This window comes from Engystomops pustulosus, chromosome 5, assembly GCF_040894005.1.
Source record: "Engystomops pustulosus chromosome 5, aEngPut4.maternal, whole genome shotgun sequence".
In the NCBI taxonomy this organism is placed as follows: Eukaryota; Metazoa; Chordata; class Amphibia; order Anura; family Leptodactylidae; genus Engystomops; species Engystomops pustulosus.
This window is the reverse complement of record NC_092415.1, coordinates 43,246,686-43,257,707: the sequence shown is the minus strand read 5'-3', so window position 1 is coordinate 43,257,707 and position 11,022 is coordinate 43,246,686. Positions and strand designations below refer to the sequence as shown.

Below are 11,022 nucleotides of genomic sequence, written 5' to 3'. Positions count from 1 at the left end.
TTAAACAAGCCCATTTCAGGCCCTCGTGAGACACAGCCGTCATGGCAACAGACGACAACACGGGGAGTGGCAATCAGGGAGAGACAATCTGCAGCAAGATCTCTTTGAAGCCAGCAGCAATCAACATTAACACCTGATTTGTGCTAGTACCCATCGTGGGTGTTACCGGTAAGCCTTTGCTACAATATGCAGCAAAGACTTACCGGCTATGGAGACGGCTCCATAGCATTGGTGGACACAGGACTTTAACTCACAATAAAACAGAGCTGAAAAGGTTAAAATAATCCTAAAGGGGTTTGAGAGATTGTGCAGGCACAAGTTGGGGTGTGGTCACATGTTGCATTTACTGCATGCATTTAAAAACTCATTGCAATAGTTTAACAGTGATATACCTAATTATACAGCTGTTAACACGTGTTTACAAAACAAGTGTTAACAGCTGTTTAATTAGGCAAATCTCCCTACAGCTGTTGAAGTGCTTTTTAAACACATGCGGTAAATGCAACGCGTGACTGCACCCTCAGTTAAAACTGCATTGCAATCAGCTTTGTGGTTTTAGGTGCAGTTTTGTCAATTTAACAGATTAAGATTTGCGAAGCAAGTTTCCCTTAATGAAATTCAACCATTTAGTTCACATCTTTAACAAAAAACTGCACCAAAAACCTCAGCCGATTGTGATGCAGCTGTAACAGCACCAGCAAGGATGTGTGTTGCTGCCACCAGTCTGCCACACAGCAGTTATGATTGAACACTGATTAGACTGACAGAACTAGCATCTCAAATAGGCTGCACATCCCCTGGTATGTCCCTTACCCTAAGGGTGAAAACACATGGCGTTTTTAGGCCGTTTTTTGAAAATGCATGTGTTTTTGATCAGTTTGAATTAAGACAATTGCTCAAACCTGTCAAAAACGCATGCGTTTTTAACGATCTGAAAACACACTAACTAAAAACAGCCCAAAAACGGCCTAAAAACGCCATGTGTGTCTTCACCCTACGGGTAATGCCACATGTGGCATTTTTAATGTTTTTGGCCCATTTTTAATCAGTGTCAAAAAATGAATGCGTTTAAAAATGCATGTTTGACAGGTTTGGCCAATTATCTTAATTCAAACTGGTCAAAACGCACGCTTTTGACAGACTGCTTAAAAACAGGGCAAAGATGCGTTCAAAAAGCCACATGTAATTTCAAGAATATAATCTGAATTCAGAGTTTTTGTATTGTGTATTTTAATAATTCCCCAGATATATTGCATTCAAAGGTCTTTTATTGGAGTAACCCTGTACTGAGCTCCTCTGGGAGATCACAAAGCAGTATTGACCGTCCATGGAAGTTCTAATAGTCTAGAACACTTTATCCTATACAGAATGTGATGCCACACATTGCATTTTTGGTTTGTTTAAGCATGAGTTTTCAGACCGTTTAAAAAGAATTTGTTTGGCTGCTTTGAACCCATTTATCTTAATACATAAACAGTAAAAACTGTTTAAAACTCACTGAAAAAGCATGCTTAAAGTGGTCAACACATTACCCTAAGAGTACATGCACACAGTGGTATGCCTGCCAGGCAGGCACACTAGGTGTCAGAGAGGTGAACCCCTCAGCTGCGCAAGAGCATGATCTCTCTTCTCCGGTGTATGGTGCCACATATGTAGCAATATACCGCAGCCATTGCTGTATATAGGGACAGATGTGTGAATGAGCCCTAAGAGTTGTGACAGTGGGTTGTGGAACAAAGTAAACTCAGCTCTTTTACATCTACCCTGGTGGCTTCTCATGAATGCAGAGTTTACTTTGTTTCATTTTTGGATCCCACACCTTTATTCACACCTACTAGGTGTTATTCTATTTTAACAATGGGGGTTTGTGTTATTGAAGCCAATATAAATGAGGGGACTGCTGTTGCAAAAAACTTAAGTTCAGCAAGAATCAGCATCTCCCTTCATCTCAAGGCCCCATTCACTCTGTATTTGGCTACAAACATATATACGACAAATACAGTTATTACAACCCTGCAGCAGTACCGTGCCACCATACCCAGGGGAAGATCTAGGAAAAGAGCAGGCTGTATGTACAGCCAGTGCCGTTTCCTGCTCATCACCTCTAGCAATTGACATGTTTTGCCTAGGCCACTGCCAGGTATTGCATTAAGGCTACAGTCAATGGACATGTAATTTATAGAAATGCCAATTTTACACAAATGAGTTTTAATGCATCACAACTTAGTTCTATGGGTAAAAGCAGCCTCATATGGCAGCACGACTTATCTAAAAATTACCACCTGCAAGTTCATGTCATATCTGAAGTCTACAGTGGGAAATTTAAAAGAAATTCATTGATATTCCTTTTAGATAACAGCTTACTCCCCTTATATTTTAGGATAGGCCAATATACGGCTACTCTGACAATTTCCAAAGCATCGTTTAAAGTCCATTAGAAATTAGATTAAGGTTTTTGATGCATTTAAATTAACCCAAGAGGAAGGACATTTGCCTGAAATAAACGGCTTCAAAATAAGAACAAGAATTGTTTGCTTTATTTCAGTCAATAGAATTAAAGCCATCTCAAATATTCAGCAAAATATAAATTCTCCACTTCTTCAGATTTTCCAACTTTGGTGCCTAGAAAAAAAAAAATATATAAAATGTAGAATATATAAATGTATTAAGCTATACTTGTACAATTTTCTCACTACTCAGATGTATAAAGTCTCAGCATTTACCAATAAGATGGGTAAACGGCTTAAATCTTTTATCAATCATCATTGAGTGATCAGGTTTTAGTCAATACCTTCTTGCCCAGAAATTAGTCTGTTTCTCACATGCTGAAGTAGCCCAATGCATAGAGGGGCAGAGCTGCTAATGGCTCTAGACTAAGCAGTCATGTGACTGCCAGGTCTAATCAGAGCTGCTGGGCCTCAGACCAAGTACAGCTCTGATCAACATCAGCAGTCACAAGGTGTAGTCAAGCTTGCAAAATGTAAAAAATGAAAGTCTCCCAGGTGTCTTATGACCTATACCTACATAAAAAATATTTGCAGTACCCATAAAAAAATTCTCTGCTACACAAAAATGCCATAGTTGCCCCATTTGCTCAGAACTATACATTCATTAATGTTCATTTTTAGTTAACTTAAAAATTATTTACTATAACAAAAGCTTTCCCCACTTTTAACCCCAAGTAAAAGTTATGGCCCTAACTGCCATTTATAAAAATTTGCTAAAAATGCCCTGGTCATTAGCCTTTTCAGGGCATGTCTAAGGGGTTTAAGTGAAAGAAAGCCAGTTAAATTTAGAAAAGTCAATGAAAATAGTTTTAGTTATCATAGTTCATGATGCAGATAATGGCAGTGGTGCAGAGGGGCCTGCACTGTAGTTAAAGTTAATGCAATAGACCCAATACATTGCTTTCTATATTCATAGCTTATAATATACTGTTGTGAGAATACTATAGTATTAGCTTACCGGAATGCCCATTCCTTTATCAGCATAGAACAGGTCTGTAAACATACAAAGTTACAGTTGAAGCAAAGCATGAAAATGTACAACTGGATTATTCCATTTCATGAATTCAGACAATTACAGGTCTGTTTATTCATCAAGTATGGATACAATTCAGTTCTGTAAAGGTTTCCAAAAAATATCAATTTATGGGAAACCTATACATCTTTTGGAGCAAGAAGTCTACACAAGGCATACTGGCATCAGTTTATAAAGGAGTCATCACAGATAATCTCTGATGGGTAAACGGCATTATTATTTTTGATCATCACAGCCAGCAATTAAGCCTATTGAGGATATCAATCAGTCCAAAAATGGGGTCCATTGTCCCATCAATCACAAGATTAGACAGATCACGAGGGTTAAGGTATAGAAGCTCACCTGTATAGCTGGAAGTGCAGCTCCACAAACCGCTGTAAAATACAAGTGTTAAAATTAGGCATATTTGTCACCAAAAATGGTTTACACATTCTGATCTCCAAGACTTAAAGGGGTTTTCCAGTCATAATCAGTACCCTCCTATTAAAATGAACCTGGAGCTTTAGTCAAAATCTAGTGATTACCAGCACCATCTGCCACTGCCAAGTCCCCAGCCTTTGCATCATTTGACTGCACAGTACAGGTGTTTGGAAGCAGTAAAGACGTGACACAAAAGCAATTTTCTATCAAGTTTATCTAATGACTGTGGCCTACATAATATAACAGTTTCACTTAAACACCCCCAAACTTTTTTGGAACACATGCTGGCATCAGTTCATAAAAGGAGTCACCACAGATTATCTCTGATGGGTAAACGGCATTATTTTTTTTATCATCATAGCCAGCAATGGAACAAGTAGCACATATGGATATACTAAAAGGACATTTCACAAACTTACCTGAGCCTAATCCTGCAACTCCAGACAAGTTATGGAAATTAAATGGTCTAAAAAAAAAAAAATAGAAGTGAAAGACTTACAATACGATTTACAAAACAATTTATGGTTTGGTGAATATGCATCTTTGGAAATTAGAATGTTGCAGCAAATAAGGTCTATTCACATCAACCTCAAGGGAAATCTACAATCAAAACCAGGAACACATGGGCCTATTTCCACACTCCCATTCTAAAACCAACTTTAAGGAGTTTCCCCACAAACAAAAGTTGACCCAATCCAGTGCCAAGACCCCTACAGATCATAAAAGGGGTCTGATGTAGCTCCGTCAAACTCATTTTCATGATCTGTGGAGTTTCACTGAGACCCCAGCTGATCAGCATGTTAAGCCCTATCCTGTGGGGGCTCAAATTTTGTTTGAGGGAAAACCCTTTAGAATTATACTTATGAGCCGTAAAAAGGCTTCTAGGGAGGTTCCCAGTGCTCTGTGTGCTGCATATTCACAGACTGTTACTGTCGAGGGAAGTTTCAGCACATGATGGGGACAGCAGGGTAGTGATCCTTGCACACCAGCAGCCTGTGAATCTGCAAATCTGCGGCACTTAGGTGCTCTGGAAATTGCCACAGTAACCTTTAAGGTTCATTTGCATAATTTTATAGAATTTTATTATCAATAAAGAGGCCATGGATAACCAGTCACTGCCTGGTCAATTATGCTTCATTTTGATGGTTGATTTCCTTTAACACAGAACAATTGTTTTTATACTTAAAGCTTTCCAAGACATGCTGGCATCAGTTTATAAAAGGAATCACCACAGATTATATCTGATGGGTAAACGGCATGCTTATTCATCATCACAGCCAGCTATCAAATCTAACAGTTCAATTTTACACCCAATTATCAGAAGCTAAAACCAGACATTGAAACACTACAAAGAACAGGTGCAATTTTATTTTTTATCTGCGCTTTAAGATTCTTCACAAGAACTGGCGGATGAAGTTCTAAGAGATTAGAGAAAATTTAGTGGTATTTGGGCTTACCTGAATGCCTAATCCACAAACAGATCTGTGAATACACAAGTGACAGTTAAAAACTGACCAATGAAAATGCTGTCACATACATAACGTTGCATGTTACATCTACATCGCAATTCTAAATACTCAGAATAAGCTGAATTCACACAAACTTGTGCCTGCCGGGCCGTAGGCATGGGCTGACATACATCCCCCTATGTTGTGTGAATGCAACCTAATGGTTACTACATACTGGCATCAGTTTATAAAGGAATCACCACAGATTGTCTGATGGGTAAACGGCATTATTTTTTTTTTATCATCACAGCCAGCAATGTAACAAGTAGCCTGTACAAGTTACAAAATGGATATAGAATGGGAACAAAAAAATGATATTTTAGAACTTACCTGAATGTTTAATGCTGCAACTCCAGACAAGCTGTGAAAATTAAATTTAAAGTTAAAAGTGAAAGGTAATTGAAATAATTTAGGGTTTGTTAAATATTTGTCTTTGGAAGTTAGGATGTTGCAGCAAACAAGGCTCATACACCCTGAGCACAGAACAATGTTTGTATGCCAAATGTTTACACTACATTCTGGCATCAGTTCATAAAGATGTCACCACAAAATATATCTGATGGGTAAACGGCATGCTTTTATGAGTCATCATAGCCAGAGATGGCGACTGGAAAGTTGACCCACACATTGTCAAAAGTGTGGGTCTTCTGTCAAACTACTGCAATCCCAACTCACCTCTGAGCTCATGTCCTCTCTTCAAGCTCCTACATCAGGACATCATTCCAGAATGTTTTTTTCCTAGCAAGTAGCATCAGAGAACCATCAGGATCCTTTCCACATCTCAATACACAGCGGGGCACAAACTAGATGGACGAGACGCCTTTGACAGCTCTCAATGGACAGTTTCTCCTTTAGCATTTTCAACACTACAAAAAGACCGACAAAAGTAAGTCTATGTACATATTAAAGCTTAAGCAAAAAATTATACAGGCAGTCCCCTGGTTAAGTACAAGATAGGGTCCGGAGGCTTGTTCTTAAGTTGAATTTGTATGCAAGTCGAAACTGTATATTTTATAATTGTAGATCCAGACAAAAAGAATTTTGTTCCCAGTGACAATTGGAGTTTAAACATTTTTTGCTGTAATGGGACCAAGGATTATCAATAAAGCTTCATTACAGACAGCTTACAGCTGATTATTGCAAACTGGGACTATAGTAAAGCATTCAGAAAGCTTCACCAGAGGTCAGAGGGGTCTGTCTGTAAGTTGGGTGTCCTTAAGTAGGGGACTGCATGTACATCAAAACCAATGTGAATATGTCACTAAACCCAGTATATAATAGCAATGCATAAATTGAAACCTCTTGCCAAACTGCTCCTGTACATGCTTTAAAGCTGCAACTGCAGATTTGTACAAAAATGTTCACCTTCATTTTACCAGAGTACAGCTACATATATAATGGGATTGTCTTGCAAATGCCATAGCCCCAAAAAGCAGGGGTCCCAGATTATATTAAAAACATAAAATACCTATTAGTCGCAACACCACAATTCTTACATCTGTAAATCCTGATGGACCAAATGTCTAATATGATGAATGGACCAAGGTTACATACTGACCCTGGCATGGTGTCCAGCTGCAGAGGAGCCAGATATTGATCAAGGTTAATCACATGCTAAAGTAGCCATCCCTATGGACATCCTGGCTCTAGCGTATTCAGACCTCACTTGTAACACAACTTAAGGGTCAGAGTCACCTACAGTAAAGAAAATCTGACCACTTGACCTTTAAGATGGCCAATTTATCATCCAGTAGACTCCAGTTGTCAAACATGATTTATGAAGACATTGAGGTCCTTGTGATTTTCAGACAGGTTATTGATTTTAAAAGTTTTACAATAGGGGGGGGGGGGTGAAGAGATCAGATGTTCTAGTCACTGTATACCAAGTACAGCCCTGGTGAAAATGCTGCATATTGACTCCTATGCTGGTTATCCTTTTTAACAGTTTAGATTTTTTACAAATCTTACAGCTTCATATTCATTTGAAATATTTGACTTGTCCTTTACATAGCCATTGCTAAAAGCACACCTACCACTAGGATCAAGGCTAGTAAACCAAGCACGCTGACATACTTGTGGTTGCATCAGCTTTTAGCCTCTTATTCCCAGTTTTTTTACTAAGGCTTTTTCATTATTTTTTTTTACACCTTGCACTCAAGGGCACAAAAAAAGCTGATAGAACAGGTGAGCTATACCCATTAGTAAAGCTTTAGCAGCACATGTTCTACTGCAACATGTACTACGAATCCTCCCTTCTACGCAGACAAGCTCAAGTGGCTACCAAGTCCATAAGCAGCAAGACGCTGGAGCCGCTAAGGCTCATTTGCATTTTTTCTTTTTTAACACAAGGGCATAGGAAGCTTAAAGGGCAAATCATGCCAGAGTGTGCACACACACCAATATGTGCTTGGTTTACAATACTTAATCCTGGTTGTAGATTCTCTTTAAACGGTTTGTCTAGAGCTTTAAAAATATGACTGCTTTATTCCATAAATAGGACTACACCAAACAATGGGTATTACAGTGTATTAGAACTAAGCTCCAACCCTCTATGCAGATGAGCTGCAATACCTGCACAAACCATGGTCAGGGGTGGGGCAGTTTTTGCAATAAAGCAGCCATTTTTTTTTTTTTTTTTACTTCTAGACAATCCTTTTAAGACTGAAAAGTAAGGCAACTTAAACATACAAACTTTCCAAAAATATGAACAACTGACCAAAAAAAAGTGTTGACCACAATAAGCAATTGGCATACAGCAAAAGCTTTTACATAAAGCCGCCTGTATTATGGGAACTATAAAACAAATGAAGTAGCTAGAAATGCAGAGCAGAGATTGCCAAATACTTGCCCTGTGAGAAAGTACAGTCATGTGCATCAATGGTTACAGATCTAACTGCAGAGACCAACTGAAGAATAGGGCAATTACTGGGGAAAGGCAAACAATCGAAAAAACAAGATCAAATGAAACCATTTGGATTTCACACCCTAAAATCATGTATATTCCAACAAATATCTGTCTGTCATTGTTAGGTTAAGGAATTTCTCCACCACTGCAGACAACTGAGCAAGCAGCATTTTTAACAGTTACACTGATTTTAGTACTGGTACAGAAAAACAGATTGCCTGCAATAGTCAAGAACAAGCTGTTTTATAGGGGAAAAAAAAAATATATAAATATATCTCAAGATCCAGAAACCAGTTACTATATTTTTGTAGTGCCCACCATATATACATATACATTGCACTCAAGGACACAAAAATTGCTGATAGGGAGAGTGATCACCTATTAGTAAAGCTTTAACAGCACGGGTTAATGCAACATGTAAAGTCAATCTGACTCTAGTCTAAGCAGATATGAATCTACACACTGCAGCTGAGGAAATTCAGTGCGATCCTGCTCTGCAGTCTCATGGATGAGCTCGATCACATACTACAGCTTGTCACCTTTATGGAATCTTACAGCAGCAATACACGAGGTTTATAAACATGTAGATGGATGAAACCAAAAGAAAACAATAATTTCAACCCTGAAACAAATCACATGCACGATGTACAAAAATCACTGACTAAAGATTATACCGGAAGGGAGCTCAATCGCTGCAAAGTGAGCAGGCACAGCCCTCCACTCCTACCTGCTGCTCAGCTCTGCACAAAAAGACCATGTGTCTCATATCCGCGCTTTATATATACTGCAACCATAGAGCTGTACCCAGACCAGAGCGTCTATGTCAGCGATGGCCATCTTTAAAGTGGGCAGAACATCCATAGTTAACATGAAATTATGCAGTAATTTATGTTGTACGTGATATAGTAGGACCTTAATGTAACACTTCAGTGATATAACTAAATGGAGATCTCATTTCATTTCGCTGTTGTCCTACTGTGGTGATGCGGTTGCAGAGCGCTGCCAGTAAGAAATATGGCGGTGGTCACGTGGTTCTTAACTACTAGCGTTCCTTTAGTAAGGAAATAGCTGCAGTAGAGGAAGTACACAAAGTAGGTAAAGAGAAGGATTCTCTGCTGCAGTCAGTACACTCTCTCCCCTTACACATTAACATACGGGGGCTGCATCATGGCCACCATACACAATAACGACGCCCAGGCACAACGGCGAGCTCACGCTATCTCAACGCACTGAGAACGTGCCCTGAAAAATATAGAACATGCCCTATTGTTTCCTGTATGACAGCGCAGGCCCGGGCTGGCATATATGTTTGTGTGCAGAGGAACTATAGATTGCATATATGTATTTGACATACGTTTTGCACTTTAACCTCTTAGTGACCGATCTCATTTGCGCCTTGAGGACCAAGGACTATTTTTCAAAACCAGCATGTGTCACTTTATCTGGTTATAACTTTAGGTTTTAACCCCTTAGCGCTCTGCGCCGTAGCTGTACTGCGCTGAGTCCCGCGATTAGCGCTCAGCGCAGTACAGCTACTGCGCAGAGCCGATGCCGGTTCAGCGCTGCATAGCAGCCGATGCCGGTTCAGCGCTGCATAGCAGCCGAACCGGCATCGTTAGCCGCAGGATTTCAGCGGTAATCTACCGCTGACATCTCCGGCTAACACCCGCGGTCGGAGTGGGCTCCGATCGCGGGTGTTTAACCCGTTAAATGCCGCGGCCAACGCGACCGCGGCATTTAAAATGCCTTCTGGGGGTCTTTACCCCATGATCGGCCCCACCGCACCGTTTTCGGGGGGGGGGGGGGGGCGATCGCTGTGGGTTTACCTTTAAGATGGCGTCTGTGACGTCATCTTAAAGGCAAAGTGTCAGCCTATGCATCTGCATAGGCTGGCACTGATAATACCCTGCAATACATTAGTATTGCAGAGTATTATCAAGAACAAGCAATCAGATGATTGCTTGTTCATATCCCATGGTGGATCATGTAAAAAATGTACAAAATAATGTTTTTCAATAAAAAATAACTTTAGAAATCACTAAAAATGCCCATAAGCCCCAAAACACATAAAGAGACATATAACGCTCAAAAAAGTCTAAATCATAACACAAACCCCACATATATAGTATCACCGCGTCCGTAACAATCCATAGAATAAAACTAAATAACTATTGAACCCATATGATGAACGCCGTAAAAAAAAACGTCAAAAACCCGCCAAAAATTATGATTTTTACCTACTATATCCCACTAAAAATGGAATAAAAAGTGATCAACAAAACATATGTACTCCAGAATGATATTGTTGCAAAGAACAACATGTCCCGCAAAAAACAAGCCATCAACCAGCTCCGTAGCCAAAAACGTAACAATGTTATGCCACTTGGAAGACAGCGATGCAAAAATGATAGATTTTTCCCCACATTAGGGTTTTATTTGGCAAATTTAGTAAAACATAAGAAAAAATATTCATGTCTGGTATCCCCGTAATCGCATCGACCCATAGAATAAAGATAACAGGATTATTAGGATATACGGTGAACACGGAAAAAAAAAAAGTAAAAAATCCAGTACAGAATTGATGCTTTTCTACTCATGACCTCAAAAAAAGTTCCAAAATTTTCAACAATAGGTGATACAAACCCCAAA

General features: G+C 39.4%; 1 long non-coding RNA gene across 5 annotated transcripts; it reads right to left on the bottom strand.

Moving 5' to 3' along the window:
• Positions 1 to 2,515: 2,515 nt before the first annotated feature.
• On the bottom strand, positions 2,516 to 9,598 carry LOC140132694 (uncharacterized). 5 transcript variants are annotated; one of them, XR_011855692.1, is made up of 8 exons: positions 9,517 to 9,598; positions 6,144 to 6,334; positions 5,799 to 5,829; positions 5,418 to 5,442; positions 4,380 to 4,426; positions 3,883 to 3,914; positions 3,466 to 3,500; positions 2,516 to 2,622 (listed from the first exon to the last, which is right to left on the bottom strand). It is a non-coding gene; the product is annotated as an uncharacterized lncRNA (long non-coding RNA). The 5 variants fall into 5 exon arrangements; XR_011855694.1 differs by having other exon boundaries at positions 9,554 to 9,575; XR_011855693.1 differs by having other exon boundaries at positions 9,529 to 9,551.
• Between the last annotated feature and the right edge of the window lie 1,424 nt (positions 9,599 to 11,022).